This window comes from Podarcis muralis, chromosome 9 (assembly GCF_964188315.1).
Source record: "Podarcis muralis chromosome 9, rPodMur119.hap1.1, whole genome shotgun sequence".
NCBI lineage: Eukaryota > Metazoa > Chordata > Lepidosauria > Squamata > Lacertidae > Podarcis > Podarcis muralis.
Window position 1 is genome coordinate 9,459,225 of NC_135663.1, and position 19,511 is coordinate 9,478,735.

Genomic DNA, 19,511 nt, shown 5'->3' on the forward strand with positions numbered 1-19,511 from the left:
AGCTGGACCTCAGTGTCCGGGCTGGAAGATAGGGGTGGCGATGCTCCTTCAGGTCTACAGAGCCAAAGCTGTTTAGGGCTTTAAAGGTTAACACCAACACTTTGAATTGTGCTCAGAAACATACTGAGAGCCAATGTAGGTTCTTTAGGACTAGTGTAACATGGTCCTGGCACTGCCTTGTCTGAGTCTAACTCATTACCAGATTTGTCACCTGGCAATTTCCCTCCATCTGTTCTGCTCAACCACTTGGACATTTAAGTTGGGCACATTTGGCTGATATCGCTTCATCAAATCCATACCAGAGAGCCTATAAATTGCATGGCTGACAAGGGCCAAAAACCACACATGGAATACAAGGGGAATGCAGATGGCGCATCTGCAGACAAGGCAAGTGTTGGCAGAGGACACAGGGACCACAATGTGGGAACTTAACAGCACCAGACAAGCAATTTGTGACAACTCAGGTCCAAATGCAACATGATCCGAAGCCTCTTGACTATTGCATTGCATTTATTGGCTGCCAAGGCATCCAAGGCCATTTACAATTTCAAAATGCTAACACAAACAAATGGTCCTGCCAAGCCAACCCATGGTCTCTTCAGTGACTCCCACCTTTCCTCAGGACGGAGGGGTCTCAAGAAGCCCTAGCCAGAGGTGGGAGAGAGGCAGGGATGTAGTGTAGGGGGGCTGTCGGGGCGATTGTCCCAGGCACATTTTTCTGGGGTGGCACGGTGCTCACACCACCTTCCCTGATCAGATCTCAGCCTTGCAAAGCGGCAGAGGGCTGGCTCAGGGAGGACGGCATGAAGAGGACGCAACAGTTATGTGCCTTTTGATCCCAGCCCCTTGAGGGTGAGGCTGGGATTGAAGGATGCATGGTATACTTCTCACACAGCCCTCCCCAGGATGCAGGGCACTGTGCTGCTTTGCGAGGCTGGGATTATTCAAACTTCATTTAATTGAATTGAAATACTTTATTGTCACTTGCACAACTTGTACACAGGGACGCGGGTGGCACTGTGGGTAAAACCTCAGTGCCTAGGACTTGCCGATCGTATGGTTGGCGGTTTGAATCCCCGCGGTGGGGTGAGCTCCCGTCGTTCGGTCCCAGCTCCTGCTCACCTAGCAGTTCGAAAGCACCCTTAAGTGCAAGTAGATAAATAGGTACCGCTTTATAGCAGGAAGGTAAACGGCGTTTCCGTGTGCTGCTCTGGTGCCGGTTCATTCAGCAGGCTAACAGCCCACGGATAGAAGCTGTTCTTTACCCTGTTGGCATGACTCATCATGCTTCTATATCTTCTGCCCGAGGGCAGGAGATCAAGGAAGTGCCGGCCAGGGTGTGAATAATCCCTGAGAATTTTCCTCACTCTCCTGAGGCAACGTTCTTCCGCTATTTCATCCAGTGGATTCATGGGACAACCCATAATATCTTGTGCTGTATTCACCACCCTCTGTAGTCACTTCCTATCAGTTGATGTCAAACTAGTGTACCACACCATGATGCAGTATGAAAGGACACTTTCTATTGTTGACCGGCCCTCCGAGCCATTTGCCCTGACGCCCAGCATTCGTGTGCATCCCTGGGCGCCATGAAAACATGCTCCGCTGCTGGAGAGAGGATGCCCCAATACTTCTCTTGGACAACTGATGGCTCTGTGGTCTCTAGCTGGGGCTTCTGTTTTCGCTCAGGGCACACAGATCTTTCTCAGCACAATCGTACCTTGGAAGTCAAACGCCTTGCGAGTCGAACATTTTGCCTTCTGAACACCACAAACCCGGAAGTGCGCATTGCAGTTTGCGAACGTTCTTTGGAACCCGTACGTCCGACATGACTTCTGCAGCTTCTGATTGGCTGCAGGAGCTTCCTGCAGCCAATTGAAACTGCACCTTGGTTTCTGAACGTTTTGGAAGTCGAATGGACTTCTGGAATGGATTTCGTTCGACTTCCGAGGTACGACTGTAGTGGCCAGTGAGATGGATGGGATGGGGCACCATCACTCTTCCAGCTTTCTAATCAGGGGCAGGGGAGGGCCATAGGGAGCTTGGTCCAGCCTGGTGCATCTGTAGTGGGATGCATTTGGCCATTGGTGATGGCAGCATCTCATAGCAGCCATCTCCAACTGACACTGTGTTGTGAGGTCACAGACTTCCAGAACTCTAGAACTGGGGAGCTCAAAGGAAATGCCACAGGAGGCTGTGTGGAGGGACACAGCAGAGTGGGATGCAGTGGGGGAAAGAGCAGTTGTAAACAGTTCTAGACCGCCAAAAGCAGAACAGAAAAGAAATTCAGTTTTTTGCAGCAGTTGCCTACCGACATAATTCCTTTCACAGTGGAAAATCAAGCCTGAAGAAGATTTGGATCAAAACTAGCCAGCTTTTGTATTATCTTCTGTAAACAAGTTCCTGAAGCCAAAAGAAATATCCAACTTTTAGTATTTCTGCTATATGTGTTTATTTGTAAGCGCACAGGTTGTTCACAGACAAGCAGCTAGACAGATTGATGCTGCGTTTTTTAAACCTAGCACAATTTCCAAAAGGCAAACAGCATATGCTTGCAGCCTCACAGATAGACATCTCATTCACTGGCTACAACCCAAACGATTTCTCTCTGGCCTCACAAAATGGAAAGCGAGCAACTGTCTCAGCTCCTATCCTCTGCCCACTGGCTAGTAGACTACAGCCATCGACCCAAAACAAAACATCTTCTAGCTCTTAGTGATGGCAGTGTGCTGAACATTTCTCCCACTTTTTTTTAACCCTTCCCCTTCCATTGCTGAGAAATAAATTGCATTAAAAATTGTGAAGAGGGAAAAATGTTGGTGATATTCTCATGAGTAGGCTACACAGGCTTCTGTCTCACTAACAATACTTTTGAGGTAGCTGAGATGTGCTTGCAAGTGTCCTTTCCTTGATTCTACAAACAATCCTGCAAAGTGCCCCATGCTCCACAGCCTTCCTAGGTGCCTATGTTGCAATCAAAATCCAGGAGTTGCCACTGGGCTTTTGCAGCGGTGCAGGCAGCTAGGGAGGCTGCAAATTAAGGGAGGAAAGGTTTACTGTAAAGAAAAAAAGCACATGCATTTTTAGAATAATTTAACCCTTGCAATGGCATAGTAAGCTCAAAGCCCCACATTCAACAAAATTCTCAAGTGCCATGAGAATGAGGCAGAAGAAAATGGAGGAATCTTTTGTAGGCGAAGAAAACTTTTGAGAAATTGGAGGATGGGGTTTTGGCACAGGACTAAGTGGTTCCCATGGAGGACAAATATTCAGCCATCAGTTAACGAAAGCCTAGAGAAAAGGGCACTTGGATTAATAGCAATATTAGCATCCTAGACCACATTCACACCGTACATTCAAAGCACTATGATACTACTTTAAATAGGCATGGATTCCTTCCCCCCAAAATTCTGAGAACTGTAATTTGTTAAATGTGCTGAGAGTTATTAGGAGACCCCTGTTCCCCTTACAGAGCTACAATTCCCAAAGCTCCCAGTGAAGAGGGACTGATAATTAAACCCAGTGCTTTTCTTCTAGAAAAAGAGGTGCCATTACACACCGTGAAGTTGCTACAGCAAGTAGCAGTTTTAACCAGTGTTTTTCTTCTAAAAAAACCCCATGCCTTTACTGCATACCCTTTAGTACCCCCAGAAAAAAGCACTGATTAAACCACTCTGCAGCGGGAATAGGGGGTCTCAGCACCCTTAACAAACTACAGCTCCCAGAATTCTTTGGGGGAACCCATGACTGTTATGTACGGTGTGACTTTGGCCCTACCCTGCAATCCTTTGGTGCGGCGCTGTACAGTGGTGCCTCGCAAGACGAAATTAATCCGTTCCGCGAGTCTCTTCGTCTTGCAAAACACGGCTATTAGCGGCTATTAACGGCTTAGCGGCTATTGACGGCTTAGCGGCTATTAACGGCTTAGCGGCTTTAAGAAAAAGGAAACAAACTCGCAAGACGTTTCATCTTGCGAAGCAAGCCCATAGGGAAATTCGTCTTGCGGAGCGACTCAAAAAACGGAAAACCCTTTCGTCTAGCGAGTTTTTCGTCTTGCGAGGCATTCGTCTTGCGGGGCACCACTGTACTTGGTTCCTTTGGAGGAAGGTGTGAGGTTTAAATCTAATAAATGGTACATAAATTATAAAAACCAGACGGAAGGTGTTGCCATTTTGTATTATTTAGTACTATTGACTGATGAAGCTTGCTGCAAAACCTGGATAATATCCGGAGAACAGGTCTCTATTTGGCTCCATTTTACTATTTGTACCATTTTCACCGTGGGAGCAGTGAGGAGTTGTTTTCCCGCAACTGCGCATACATATATCGCTTAGCGCTTCCGGCAAATGACTATTTGAAGAACACTTTCTCGCAATCGCTCCTACGTATATGGCTTTGTGCTTCCAGTGAACGACTATTTGAAGAACGATATGTTTGCTCAAGCTGTGTAATGTAATACAGTGGACGCTAAGGTTGTGAACGTGATCCGTGTGGGAGGCACGTTCGCAACCCGCAGTGTTTGCAACCCATGACCCGTGCGTCTGCACACACGCAGGTTGCAATTCGGCGCTTCTGCACATGTGCAAGTGCCGAAACTCAGAAGTAACCCATTCCGGTACTTCCGGGTTCGGTGCGGTGCGCAACCCGGAATCGCACAACCCGAAGCGTCTGTAACCCGAGGTATGACTGTACTTACTGCATACACAACCGGTATAGTAAAAAGAGAGACATTAGTTCATTCTATGTTTATTAGTCTCTCCAGGATTGGTTATGCACATTGCACTTTAGTTTGCTTATTGTTTAGTAGGTTTATGAGTTTATATATCTATTCTAGTAAAACTGTCCTTTATATTCATAAGCCAGTTTTTGGTGTTGTTGGCTTGTTGTATAATAATTGTCATTACACCTGATACTTTTTGTGTATACTATGTTTCATTGAAATGGACATAATTTTCACGTGAAAATACCTGGGAACGGAAATAACTTTATAATGGGCATTTTTAAATAGGGACCAGCATTCTCTATTGGTGCCACTCTGGTGTTTCCCCGGGTTTTTATGCAGATATTTCCAAAAAACAGCAGCCTCACAGAAAAGTGTGCGCCCAAGCTAGGGGAAAGCTAAGAATGAGCTTGATGTATGCTCTCATGGTATTGTGGGAAGCATTCTAGGTTAGCATTACACCTGTACAAGAAAATTATAGGATACGGCGTACCACTACTAAGTCATTTGCAAAAGGACTCATAAAAACTAATAATGCGGAAAATATTAGTTGGCCGACATTCATGACTTTTGCTTCTAAGTGGAAATTTACGGCTAAGAAAGTTATCAGCGCTACGTTGGAACAAGTTGGAATTAATTAAACCCATGTTAAGGTTTAATTAAAATTAAGAGAGACAAGGTAATCTAATTTTGTCAAAGAAAAACACATCTCTATTTATTTCATGTTGATTTAATGATATGAAACTAGGCCAAGCACTATATTCCAATCTGTTGATTTGCTTTCCACTTTGCTGTTTTCAGATAACAACCCTTTTTAAAAATGGCATTATCACAAATTGTTATCAGAATACTCTGACAGCTAAATTAAAATGTACCGTAATTATGGCATTGGTGTGGCAGCCAGAAATTATCTTTATACATACACACACACACACACACACACACACAGAGAGAGAGAGAGAGAGAGAGAGAGAGAGAGAGAGTGGTTCCTCGGGTTAAGAACTTAATTTGTTCCGGAGGTCTGTTCTTAACCTGAAATTGTTCTTAACCTGAGGTACCACTTTAGCTAATGGGGTCTCCTGCTGCAACTGCGCCATTTCTGTTCTCATCCTTAATCAAAGTTCTTAACCCAAGGTACTATTTCTGGGTTAGTGGAGTCTGTAACCTGAAGCATCTGTAACCAGAGGTACCACTGTGTGTGTGTGTGTGTGTGTGTGTGTGTGTGTGTGTGTGTGTATGCGCCACAATACTGATCATAGCTAGTGATGAAACAAGAAGAGATGCCATGTGTGCATCAAAAATTGATATTCGTAAAGTTTCTTATAAAACTCAAAGCCATGAAGCACACATGGGTAGAATGATCACTGCAGATTTTCAGGTGAAAAACACAAAACAACATTTTTTTTCTGGAGAGGGAGGGGTGGAAGTCGAAGTTTTGAATTTATTTACAAATCCCAGTGTATCTGAGCTTCTTCGGGCTGGGGAAGGACAAATTAGTCTATTTATAGCCTGCATCACTTTTGCATGTTTTTGCATACGAAAGTAAAAACATAAGAGGAGGAGGCTGGATCAGGCCAATGGCCCATCTAGACCAGCATCCTTTTCTCATGGTGGCCTCCCAAAGGTCTGAGGGAATCGGATTCAGTGGGGTGTCTCATTTAGGTGCCCTGCGGGAAATCTTAATGTCCCACACCAGCTGCACCTTTGTCCCAAAACCTGCCCCAGACTGCCCAAGGAACACCTGGGACGAAGAAGTCTCAAAGGGAAAAGTTGAGATAGACAGAGGAAGGTTCATTGAATGATAAGAAGCTGCCTTAAACCATGTCTATGCTGGTTGGTTGGCTGGCTGGGTCTCTGTAAGGTTTCAGACATCTCCTGTAAGTTAAAAGGTAGAGGACCCCTGGATGGTTAAGTCCAGTCAAAGGAAACTATGGGGTTGCGGCGCTCATCTTGCTTTCAGGCCAAGGGAGCCGGTGTTTGTCCACAGACAGCTTTCCAGGTTATGTGGCCAGCAGGACTAAACCACTTCTGGTGCAATGGGACACTGTGAAGCCAGAGTGCACGGAAACGCCATTTACCTTCCTGCCGCAGTGGTACCTAGTTATCTACTTGCATTGGCGTGCTTTCAAACTGCTAGGTTGGCAGCAGCTGGGACAGAGCAATGGGAGCTCACCCTATCGTGGGGATTTGAACCGCCGACCTTCTGATTGGCAAGCCCAAGAGGCTCAGTGGTTTAGACCACAGCGCCACGTGCGTCACCTGTACTACCTGGAGATGCCAGGGGCTGAACCTAGAACATTCTGCATGCAAGGAAGATGCTGTACTACTGAGCTATTTTTCCATTATTATTATTATTATTATTATTATTATTATTATTATTATTATTATACCTGCCCATCTGAATGGGTTGCCTCAGCCACTCTAGGAGCTTCCAGATCATACAGAAACATAATAAAACATCAAACATTAAAAAGTTCGCTATACAGGGCTGCCTCCTTGACATCTGATGGGAGGAAATTCCACAGTGTGGGTGCCACCACTGAGAAGGTCTTCTGCCTGGTTCCCTATAACCTCACTTCTCACAGTGTGGGAACTGCCAGAAGACCCTTCCCCATTGAGATATGGAAAATAGACAACACGTTAGCCTAGGGCAGGGTTTCTCAAACTTGGGTCTCCAACTCCCATCAGCCCTAGATACCAGGACCAGTGATTGGGAACGACAGGAATCGTAGCCCCAAAACACCTGGAGACCAAAGTTTGGGAAACGCCGGCTAAGGATGTGCAAAACAGGCTGTGGCACACATCTCTAAGCTCTCTGCCCCTCAGAATTTGCCGCCTGAGGCAGCTGGGTCACTCTGCTTCATGATAGGAGCAGCCCTGTCCTTCCTGAGCCAGCACTTTCCTTACCCAAAAAACCAACAACTTCATCTAGAATGGGGAGGAGTAAGCAGAGTCAGCCAACATGTAGGGGAGGATGAAAGACCATTTAAGCATCCTCTGTTGGCTTCACATAAGGGAGAAGATGGAGACCTCGGGGCAGCACAGCAGCAGCTTTTAGCACAAACACCTAAGCAAGGAAGGGAACAGAGAGCCCCCAAAAGGGAGAGACTGAAAAGCCAGGAGCTTCCCTCCTTTGCTGTAAATAGGAGAGTCATCCACTCACTCAAAGGTTAGCAGCAGTGCAGGAAATGAATTTAGCTGGTATCACAGTTGGTGAGGGAAGGGGAAAACCTCTCTTCTTCGCATGCTGCATTTCCAATTAAAATTCACCCCCTCCGTGCCTGTTATTAACATTTTTTTAAAAGAAAGAAAAAGATTGACACAGCTTCCACTAATGTCACATTTAATGGCATCTGAAGCATGGCCCTCAGTAAGGTAGAGAAATTTGGTGAGGTTTTCATTTTAATTCACACATCCCAAAGGTAAACACGAACCAAAATGTGCCCTCCATCTGGCAAGATAGGCTTTCACACTAGATCTCCAAATCGGACATAGTAGCAGCTAACAATCAGATCTTTGTAAGCATGTGGCGAGAAGACCGTAATGCACTCTTATGTGGTGCTGCCATGGTGAGTACCATCAACAGCCTGCGATTATTGAAGAGTGGGATAGAGATGGACCACTTAGCCCAAGGCTACAACATTTTCACAAGCTGCTGATTATTTTATAGGCTCTTGTCACTCTGATGGCACCGGCTATAGAGAGAGCCCTCCAAAACACATCATGACAATTTATAGCGGGCTTCTGCTGCCCCAAGTAGGGCACCCGGAACAGCTTACAAGCCGTATTTCAAACCGGAGAACAATATTAAAGCAATAGATATCTTGAAGAAAAACCACTTGATAGGTCAAGGCAGATCCAGCAGCAACTCTAGCTAAACACAAGCTCAGCAGCCGTAGGTCGAGAAACCAGAAACATGACCATAAAAGAGAGAAATTGCGTAAAGAAAGCCATCGTGAAATATCTCCTGCATGTGCAAGCTGATGGCTCTCCCAAGGGGCGGTAAATTCCTCAGTCTAGGCACTGCCAGTGTTTAAAATTAGGTAACCACCAAGCATGTTTTGTGATTCCAATTGCAACCATGTTGAGCTCTCTGAATGACAGGTTGGTGACAACGCCATCTGACTGGCCCCTCCAGCTTTCTAAAACAGGTAAGGAAAAGAGCTTATTTATTGCACGTCACTCCTTTTTCTCCAAGGAGTACGTGGTTCGCCACTTCCTCAGTTTATCCCTACTATGACTCTGCCTAAAAGGCTGTAATTGGCCCAAAGTCACCCAGTGAGCGTCATGACTGAGTGGGGACTTGAACCCTGATCTCCCAGGTCCTAGTCCAACACTTTAACCACTACACCACCCTGGCTACCTCGAGGCCTTCTGCTACAGGGCAGCTCTATAAATTAAGTAGCTAAATAAATACGGGGAAAGCAAAATGCCACTTACAGAAGAATCTGAAGTATTTTCCTTGAAGATTGAATTTGTTTTATTCTGGATTGTTTTATTTGATGTTTTAATGTGCTGTAAAACTGCTTTGATTTTTTTTTCTTTAAGAAAATGAATAGAAGTAATAATAATAAATCTCATTGGGGGGGGGGGGGGAAGTACCTAGACATTCCACTATGGCAACCGTAACCTAGGTTTAAGGTGCCATTTGGAGATTAGATTTTACAGTGGAACCTCAGTTCCCGAACACTCTGTTGTCGTACGTTTCAGTTCTTGCACGCCAAAAACCTGGAATTAAATGCTTCCATTTTTCAAACGTTTATTGGATCCCAAATGTGTGACGCAGCTTCTTCTGAGTGCAAGAAGCTCTTGCAACCAAAGGGAAGCTGCACCTTGGTTTTCAAACATTTCGGAAGCCGAATGGGCTTCCGGAACGGATTTCGCCAGAAAACATCTGAGTTTCTAACACTGGGCACTGCTACCAAGAAAGCCCAGACTCACTTCATTGTCTTCCTCACCTCACAGTCATGAAACAAGTCTCTCCTAAACAACAGGGTTCTCTGGGGGTTCAAGCAGAAGAAGACAGTTTTTCATCATCTTCTAATGCAGGGGTAGAGAAACTCAGCCCCAGGGCCTGAATGTGAATAACCTCCACATGCCCTGATTTTCGAGGGACATTCCTGGAATTACAAAAGCTACCCCGGCTTCTGCTTTGATCCCAGAATGTCTCTAGTTCCCTTGCCAGTGCAGCCCTGGAGGAGGATGAGCCGGCACTTGCTCCAAGTGCCTGTAGTGGCTGCTGCAAAGGAACTTCCCATTGCCTCTCCATGACCACTGCTGCCAGCCTCCTCGCTTGGGCATTAAAGGCTTTTCTCAGGATGTGGAGGGTGTGTGTGATGGTGGCACATGCCCTTCTTCTGGTAGGAAATGCTTTGCTAGGCAGGGGGAAATAGGGGGTTGAGGAGGGTCAGTTGTGGGGGCAGAGAACTCCTGCAGGGTGGTGACAGAAACACAGATGCCAAGGGGGCAGCATACCCTCCAACATTTCTCAGATGAAAATGGCCCTATTTGCATCTGAGGAATGTTGGAAGGTATGGATGTGACCCTACGTCATGGGTAGGCAAACTAAGGTCCGGGGGCCAGATCCGACCCAATCGCCTTCTAATTCTGGCCCGCGGACGGTCCGGGAATCAGCGTGTTTTTACATGAGTAGAATATGTGCTTTTATTTAAAATGCATCTCTGGGTTATTTGTGGGGCATAGGAATTCGTTCATTATTTTTTTCCCAAAATATAGTCCAGCCCCCCACAAGGTCTGAGGGACAGTGGACCGGCCCCCTGCTGAAAAAGTTTGCTGACCCCTACCCTACGTTGTACTGTTGCCATATTTCCAGAAGTAAGATTCAAGACACAAACCCTGTTGAGGAAATGAAACTCAATGTTGTTGAGCAATAAACCTCAATATCCCAGACATTTTGCAGATTTCCCAAAAATGGTGGTTAATTCCCAAACGTCTCTGGGAAATTCCATATGGAAGACCTTTCCTACAAGCCCCCCTGCAGCAGTTCTTGACCCACTACTGCTACCCTGAAACTGGTATTCAGGGACATACTGTCTCCAACAGATCTTAGCTTAGCTGACTAGAGCATGGTCCTGATAAAGCCACGTTTGCAGGATTGACCCCCATATGGGACAGCTGCATATTCCTGCACTCCAGGGGTTGCACTAGATGATCCTCAAGACTCCTTCCAACTCTACAATTCTATGCAGTGCTTTTTTTCTTTAAAAAAAATGTTTAGGGGTACAGTGGTACCTTGGTTTGCAACCAAGGATTACAACCGTTGCTTTGGATTACAACCGTTTTGGACTACAACCACGTCAAACCCAGAAATGTGTGTCCCTTTTTTTGGATTACAACCCATTTTTCTGGGATTACAACTCAATTTTTTGGGACGCCCCATTGGCGAAAGCACGTCTTGGGTTACAACCTGTTTTGCTTTACAACCGGACCTCCGGAACAGATTATGGTTGTGAACCAAGGTACCACTGTACTCTCATTTTCCTACTCATATTGAAATACTGCCCCTCAATGAGGCCAAACTTAGATTCACAAAATGTTTAGGAGAATGCGTCACCCTGCGCCCCCCTGGAAAAAAGCACTGATTCTGTGCATAAAATGCATTACAGTGGACACTCGGGTTGCGGACGTGATCCGTGCGGGAGGCACATTCACAACCTGCAGCGTTCGTAACCCGTGTCTGCACAATTTGGCGCTTCCGTGCATGCGCAAAGCATGATTTAGCACTTCTGTGCATACGCAAAGCGTGATTTAGCACTTCTGCGCATGTACAACTGCCAAAACCCAGAAGTAACCCATTCCGGTACTTCCGGGTTTCGGTGGTCCGCAACCCGAAAAAACGCAACCTGAAGCGTCTGTAACCCAAGGTGTGACTGTAATAGCCCTATGCTCCATGGGTTTGCCTAATACTCTTTTGAAGCCATCCCACTTCTGGTAGGAGCAAATTCCATGGATTTAACTATGTGCTGTGTGAAGAAGGACTTTCTTTTGTCCGCATGGAAGCCTCCAACATTCAACTTCATTGAATGCATGAAGCTCTATGTCCTGGGGACACACAACTGGCGTTTGAGGGCAAAGCGCCCAAAGTGCCCATCCAGGTATGCCAAGATGATGGCGAACAAGCACCCTGGCTTGCCCCTGCAATGGAGGGGGGTCGGTGCCGCATGATGTGTGCACATGCTGCACAACGTGCTGATGTCACTCACACATGCCGTGCGATGTGCTGATGCGTCGTGGGAAGATGCTGCAGAATTTTGAGGGGGCCCAGCCCGCTCTTTGAAAACTGGGCCCCCTAGATGGTGCCCTTGACGGCGATAAAATCTATTACCTGCCCTTCAGGTGTCAGGTGAGGAAAAGAAAGTCAGAAGTGTTACCCAAGCAGAAAGACATTTGTGTTTCCTTCCAATAAAAGAAAAAGGAAAGCATTTTTTCCCTTATGTATAAAGTAACAAAACACAGAGGTGCAAAACAACAGCAGCAGCAGCAGCAGCAACAACAAAACAAATGCAGAAAGGAAAGAAAGGGACACGTTGTCTGGAACTGCAGGCTCAAAGAATGAGGCTTAGAAGTTCTCACACAAAGGGTCCAAAAGAAGGCAAACTCCAAGCTGAAAGATGGAAGTGGCCAAATCAGCCTGCTTCCTGCTGCGTGGATTTTCTACTTATAGGTAGGGAGCTTTTCCACAAAGGAGCCATACAGAATAGAATACAATACTATTACATTCAGCATGAGGTTCCAGGCTCTTATGCAGGGTGTGTGTTTCCTTTTAGAAAAATGAGGCACGGCAGAGACCGTGGTGTCTTTGCGATATCTAGTTTATTTACACATATATACAAACCAACCCATTGCTCTCAAATGTTGTTCTCGTTCTCTCTCTAGCTCACGGCTTACTAACTGCCATTCTAAAACACTCTCTCCGAAAACATATGCACTTTTCAGGCTAGACTGCTCAGACAAATGAAAACCCAGCTAAATCTCTCAAGCACAGAGCAACTCTGATTATAAATGAAGGAAATGTCTTATTTGCATTGAAAACATTAACTCTGTCCTAATGGAAATGTGCACAAACTCGTTTTCTAAGAGACAGGCTTCGGAATCTGATTGCCTGACATTTTACATAGGAAGCTCTTCTACACCAAGTCAATTCAGTGGCCCATCTAGCTTAGTAGCACTGTCTAAAATGAGCAACTGATCTTTCAGACCACAGGTGGAGAGATCTAGCTTAATGCATTGAGTGCTGGAATGCAAAACAAATTTTCTGGATAGAGAAGAAAGCAACAGGGAATGGGACACAGGAACACTGAATTGGGGTTCAAAAGGACCTTAACAAATTGGAGAACTGGGTCCAACCTAACAAAAAAATAATTTCAATAGGGGCAAATGTAAGGTTTTGCACTTAGGTTGGAAAAACCAGCTGCACAAATATAAGATGGGGGGAACACCTGGCTTGCCAGTAGTACATCTAATAAGGATTTCGGGATCTTAGCAGGTCACTAGCGTAACATGAGTCAACAGTGTGATGCGCAGCAGCCAAAAAAGCTAATGCTATTCTAGGCTGAATCAGCACCAAGGTAAGTAAAAGTCCCGCTCTATTTTATCTTGAGTAATGTGCCCAGCATGGGATGCGGGTGGCGCTGTGGGTAAAAGCCTCAGCGCCTAGGGCTTGCCGATCGAAAGGTCGGCGGTTCAAATCCCCGCGGCGGGGTGCGCTCCCGTTGTTCGGTCCCAGCGCCTGCCAACCTAGCAGTTCGAAAGCACCCCCGGGTGCAAGTAGATAAATAGGGACCGCTTACTGGCGGAAAGGTAAACGGCATTTCCGTGTGCTGCGCTGGCTCACCAGATGCAGCTTTGTCACGCTGGCCACGTGACCCGGAAAGTGTCTGCGGACAGCGCTGGCCCCCGGCCTCTTAAGTGAGATGGGCGCACAACCCTAGAGTCTGTCAAGACTGGCCCGTACGGGCAGGGGTACCTTTACCTTTACCTTTAATGTGCCCAGCTTTGGGAGCCACAACTTAAGAAGGATATTGACCAAGTGGGATGTGTGCAGAGGAGGGTGATCAAGATGACCAAGGGTCTGGAAAACAAGCCTTATGAGGAACAGTTGAAGGAATTGATGTTTTTAGCCTGGATAAGAGGAGACTGAGAAAAGATATGATAGCCATCTTCAGATATCTAAAGAGCTGTCGCAAGGAAAAGAGAGCAAGATTGTTCTCTCCTGCTCTAGAGGGTAGGACTCGAACCAATGGCTTCAAGTTACAAGAAAGGAGGTTCCAACGAAACATCAGGAAGAACTTTCTGAGAGTAAGAGCTGTGTGACAGTGGAACGGACGCCCATGAGAGTGGTTGACTCTTCTTCCTGGAGGTTTTTAAGCAGAGGTTGGATGGTCATCTATCATGGGTGATCTAGTTGAGATTCCTTCATTGCAGGGGTTGGATAAGATGGCCCTCAGTGTCCTTGCCATCTCCACTGTTCTATGATTCTATACCAAGTGAGACCATCAGTCCATCTATCTCAATATTGTCTACACTGGCTGGCAATTGAACTCCAGGATTTCAGACAGGGTTCTGTCCCAGTCCTGCCTGGAGACACCAGGAATTGAACGTGGGACCTTCTACAGATGTTCTACCAATGAGCTACAGCTCTGCCAGTTGCCCTTTCCCCAATCAGACCATTGGTCTCTCCAGCTCAGTATTGTCAGTACTGACAGCACTGACAGGCAGCATCTCACCAAGGTTTCAGGAAGGAGACATTCCCAATCCTGCCTGGAGATGCCAGAATTAATTGCGGGAATGAAGCTTCTCTACCACTGAGCTGCACCCCTTCTTCAATCTTAGGCATGTCTATGCCAGTTTTCTCCCTAGAATATTGCAGCACAAACTTGCGAACACCACATCTCTTTATCCAAAACAGTCGCTCAGAAGCTCACACACCACACAGCTAACCGAGATTCAGCCAGCAGAGGTTTTTTGCTTCACCTAAAACAGATTTTTCTCGATTTCCAACCACCTTCAGTGGACATGTTTTCAGTACAAAACAAAATCAAGTGAGATCTTTCGAACAGCAAATGTCCCCAGAAAAACAGGTCCCATTACTGAAAGAGAAGCATCTTTGAAAGGAAAGGCTATTTCACACCCTCATGGTGTGAGTTGCCTGTGTACATCGATTCTGATTCATTCTGTTTTTCAGGCTCACCTCTTCTCACCCCTGCCTTTCCCTTCCTCCTCGGCCTCTTTGTTTTCTCCACACCTGAAATTCAGTTTGTAGGCTCTTTGGGGCAGAGACCCATCTTCATTCTTACGTTGCTTTTTAAAGAACCTCATAAAATGATGGTGCCATAATCATATGCAATGGTAACTGGCAATGGCTAGGGAGATTTGGGGACAGAGTTAAGGGGATTTTCAGATGCATCAGGAATATCGTCAGCCTACGATCAATGCAAATGTGGTTATTCAGTACCTCCTTCCCCAAGAAGGGCTCCTGCGCCTGCAACACAGAAGTGGGATGGCTTTGGCCCTCCAGGTGTTGCTGAAGTGCAACTCCCATCAGCCCTACCTGGCATGACCTATGGGCAGGAATGATGGGAGTTGTAGTTCAGCATCATCTAGAGGACCAAATGTTCCTAAAGATGCACATAGTTCCCCATCAAACACCTGTGGGACTTTCATCAAAGTAAAATGGGATGGTTGGAGAAAAGTGCTCATCCATGCAGAGTATGGAAATAACTTTTCCACCTCCTGGTCCTCATGCTACTTAAGCAGGAGCCCTTTTTGGTCAAAAGCAGTTTTGTCCCATTGAACACAACAGGTTAAACCCAATGAACTATGAGGTTTCACCAAGTCATGAATCCTAGCCTTGCAAAGGGTCTTCTTCATTCTTTAGCCCAGCAGTTCCCAACTGGTGGTCCGCAGACCCCTAGGGGTCCGCAGCACCATTCACATAACAAAAACTACCAGAATTTTCAACAGGTGGGTCAATGGCTTAGCTTTTGCAGAACATGGCGTCTGCAGTACTTAGCTAATTGGGAACCACTGCTCGAGGCTGTATTGGAAGTGTTCAACACCTCAATCAGCATCTGACACCTTCATGCCTCCTGTAAGACCTCCCTCCACAGAGTCAGGTTTATTTCCTCTGTGTTCTTTTGAGCACACACTTTTATTGACCGTTGTACTGCCATTGTACCCTCCCTGTACTTCAAAAGGGGATTCCATCTATGCCCTCAAAACATAGGGGAATGATAATCTCATCCATCTTGATTTGAAAGTTTATAACTCCTAGAGTACTGCGTGTGGCCTACTCCCAAGTAAACAGAAGGTAAGGCTGTCAAAGCAAGCCAGGGCTTACCTAGTATGCTAGGGGGAAAGGCTGTTATTTTATCTAATTTCATTGTTGTTTTATCATTTTTATCCCCATTGAGATTTTTTAATTTTTATTTTGTAAGCGCTTAAGAGGTGTAGGGTGTTTGGGGAAGTGTGAATGCTTGAAATGAAATAGAACAACCCCATCCATCCTCAGTGCCTGACCTCGCAGCACAGAGTCTCTGGAAATGATGATAATAATAATAATAATAATAATAATAATAATAATAATAATAATAATAATAATAAAGTACTGCTTTGGTGCATGCACAGAATTCCCTTCCCGCTAGCCACAGCCATTGACAACAGGCGTCTGGGATAGCTCAGTCGGTACCAAGCTGGGCAAAAGATTCCTGCATTGCAGGGAGTTGGACAGCACGACCCCCGTGGTCCCGTCCAACTCTGCAATACTATGATGCGGGAGCCTGGACAAGGGGAAACGTTTAGATAAGCGTTACAGGGAACCTTCAGCCCCGGAACCTCTCCGTTTTTAGAACTCAAGAACGGCGTGAGAAATTAAGGTCTGAGTTGGTTCCTGATCTGAGTTGGTTCTCTCCACCCAACCCAGAACCCCGAATTCCCAATCCAAACCCCACAACTCCAAATGGTTTGTTCTCCCAGGACCACCTCGGAAAAGGGGAACCTTCTTTAGATTCACTCACCGTGTTAAGGCAAAGCTCCCCACGGAAGCGGGACGCTGCGTAGGCAGAGGTCCTCCAAGTTCCCCCTGGCGGACGCGCAGTTCCGCCGAGATCCGCCGCCCTCCGGCGGTTCATGTTCCACGTGTCCCATGTCCGGACCTCGGAGCCTCTCGTGGCCCCCTTGCCCCTGGCGGTTTAGTCGAAGGCGCGTCTCTCTCTGTGCTCCCCGCGGCTCCTGCTGCTGCAAGCGACCAGGCGGCGGCTGCACGACGGAGTCAGCCACGCGACGGCTGTGCGCTCTGCGCTCTGCCCACTCTCGGTGGCATTTTTTAGCATCCTATGAGGGGGGCGGGTCTGGGTGGAGTCCGGAACCTCCCCCAGCCGAAGAGGCACGCCAGGAGGAGGAGAGGAGAAGCCCTGCCCCGCCCTCCTATTATCCTGATTGTCGGGGCAAGGCGAAGGAGAGGCGGAGGTAGTTTGATTTGAGCGCCCGGGTCCGCTGTCGCCTCTCCAAATACGCGCCTGGCTTGCAGCGGGTCGGAGGGGGATGGAGACGCGCGCGTTCTTGATCCAAAAGCGAGAGACCGTCGAACCTACTTGAGAAGAGCAGCCAGCCGCCTTGGTTATGAGGAAAGAGAGAAAACGTTTGACACCTGTGTGATCAGGTGTGTGGATCGCGCAGGATTCGCGGTGCCGAGCGCAACCCAATCCTGTCTTCTTCTTTGGCGATCAGTCGTAGCCGAGTAAGATTGCCTTCCAATCCTGTACATGCTTACTCGGACGTAAATCTCACTGGATTTAAGTCAGTTGGATCAAAGGAAGGGTAAGCAGCCTGCCTGCCGGTGTTCCCTCAGTTGCCTCGGCTCTGTAGACTTAGGCTACAATCCTGTACCCAGCTACCTAGGAGTAAGTCCCATCGGTTATCATTTTTGGTAGCGATTTGTCATGAGTAGATATGCATAGCTTTGTTAAAACCTGGTCCTATGCATAGCTAAGCATAATGGGTTAACATCACACAAGATTGGGTTGGTGCATGCAACCCTGCCTGTGTTTACTCAGAAGTAGGCCCTACAAAATTCAATAGGATAGGTGGGTTGCTTGTTGTTGCAATTTTATACACTGTGAATATGGGATGAGCACTGTGGAACTTAGTGGGATTTGCTTCCGAGTAACCATGCATAACATCACACTATTACAGTCCTGCTCTATCAAAGGTCTGGAAACCAAGCCTTATGAGGAATGGTTGAAGGAGCTGAGTATGTTTAGCCTGGAAAAGAGGAGACTTAGAGGAGATATGATAGCCATCTTCAAATATCTAAAGGGCTGGCACACGAAAGAGGGAATAAGCTTGTTTTTTGCTTCCTCTGGAGCATGGGTAGGCAAACTAAGGCCCAGGGGCCAGATCTGGCCCAATCGCCTTCTAAATCCAGCCCGCAGATGGTCTGGGAACCAGCGTGTTTTTACACAAGTAGAATGTGTGCTTTTATTTAAAATGCATCTCTGGGTTATTGGTGGGGCATAGGAATTCGTTCATTTCCCCATATATATATATATATATATATAAATTCGGCTCCCCACAAGGCCTGAGGGACAGTGGACTGGCCCCCTGCTGAAAAGTTTGCTGACCCCTGCTCTATCTCAATGACACTCAAGCCCAAACACTTACCTGTCTGGTGCTGCAGTGGCCTGAGAAATGTACTTTCCCCCAAGAAGGCTGCTTTCCAAGGCGGCGGCTGGTCATGTTCCCACTGGTTAAGTGGGTGGTAAAGAAGAGGTGAGTAGATTTAGAGGATTGTTGCTGGGGTGGGGGCAATATGGAACTGGGGCAATAATATATTCCTCAGCTTAGCAAGCCTTCTAAAACCTTTATCCCGCTTGCTTTCCTTCCCTGATCTGAATTGCTTTTCTGTATGTGTCATTGTTTTAAACTGTTTTTCTTTATATATCTTTGCTGTCATTATTTTAGATTGTTTCATATGCAGTTGTTTTTAACTGCTTTTATATTATACCTAACTAGTTTATACAAGTCGTTGTGCTGCACATCGCTTTGGGATACGTTGCGGGAAGCGATTAATAAATGCTATGCATAAATAAATATTGCACAGCCAGAAGGGAAATAGCTTTGCTGAATTCAACTCTGGGACATTTCAGCTATTGATGTAAGCAAGTTTGCACCAGAAAAAGAAGAGCAAATGGCTTTCATCAGAAATTCAGAAGAGCCTGCTGGGTCAGGCCAATGGCCCATCTATTCCAGCATCCTGTTCTCACAGTGATCAACCAGATTCCCTTGGGGAACCCTCAAGCAGGACCCGAGCACAAAAGCCATAGGCTATGAGATTAGCCCCACTCAGTGGACCAGAATGTGGTCTAACCCCACCCACCCCCATAAATCCATATCAACCAGAAAGAGAGAACTCACTCTGAAACTCACCTACAGGTGGTACCTAACACCAAGGAAACTAGCGCTAATACGCCCAGGAACCTCACCAAAATGCTGGAGAGGGTGCACCTCCACAGGCACATACCTCCACATGTGGTGGGATTGCCCCAAATTCCAACTATTCTGGACAACAGCCATACCAGAAATATGTAAAATAACTAAGTATTCGAAATCACCCCAGAACTGGCCCTACTAAACACATTCCAAGACAATAATGCCCACTCATATCACAAACAACTCATAACCCACCTACTCTCAGCAACAAGAAACTTCATAGCCAGAGACCTGTCAAGAGTAAGCATGGACCAATGGTACCAAATAGTATGGGAAACAGCCC

The 19,511-nt window shown here is 46.5% G+C and overlaps 1 protein-coding gene across 1 annotated transcript in view; it reads right to left on the reverse strand.

The window, feature by feature from the left end:
* The window catches only part of NPFFR2 (neuropeptide FF receptor 2), a 69,133-nt gene extending 52,063 nt beyond the window's left edge, over positions 1–17,070 (reverse strand). The window contains exon 1 of the mRNA XM_028744421.2: positions 16,756–17,070. The gene's annotated coding sequence lies outside the window, so the exon portion shown is untranslated. The remainder of the gene's footprint in view (positions 1–16,755) is intronic.
* Between the last annotated feature and the right edge of the window lie 2,441 nt (positions 17,071–19,511).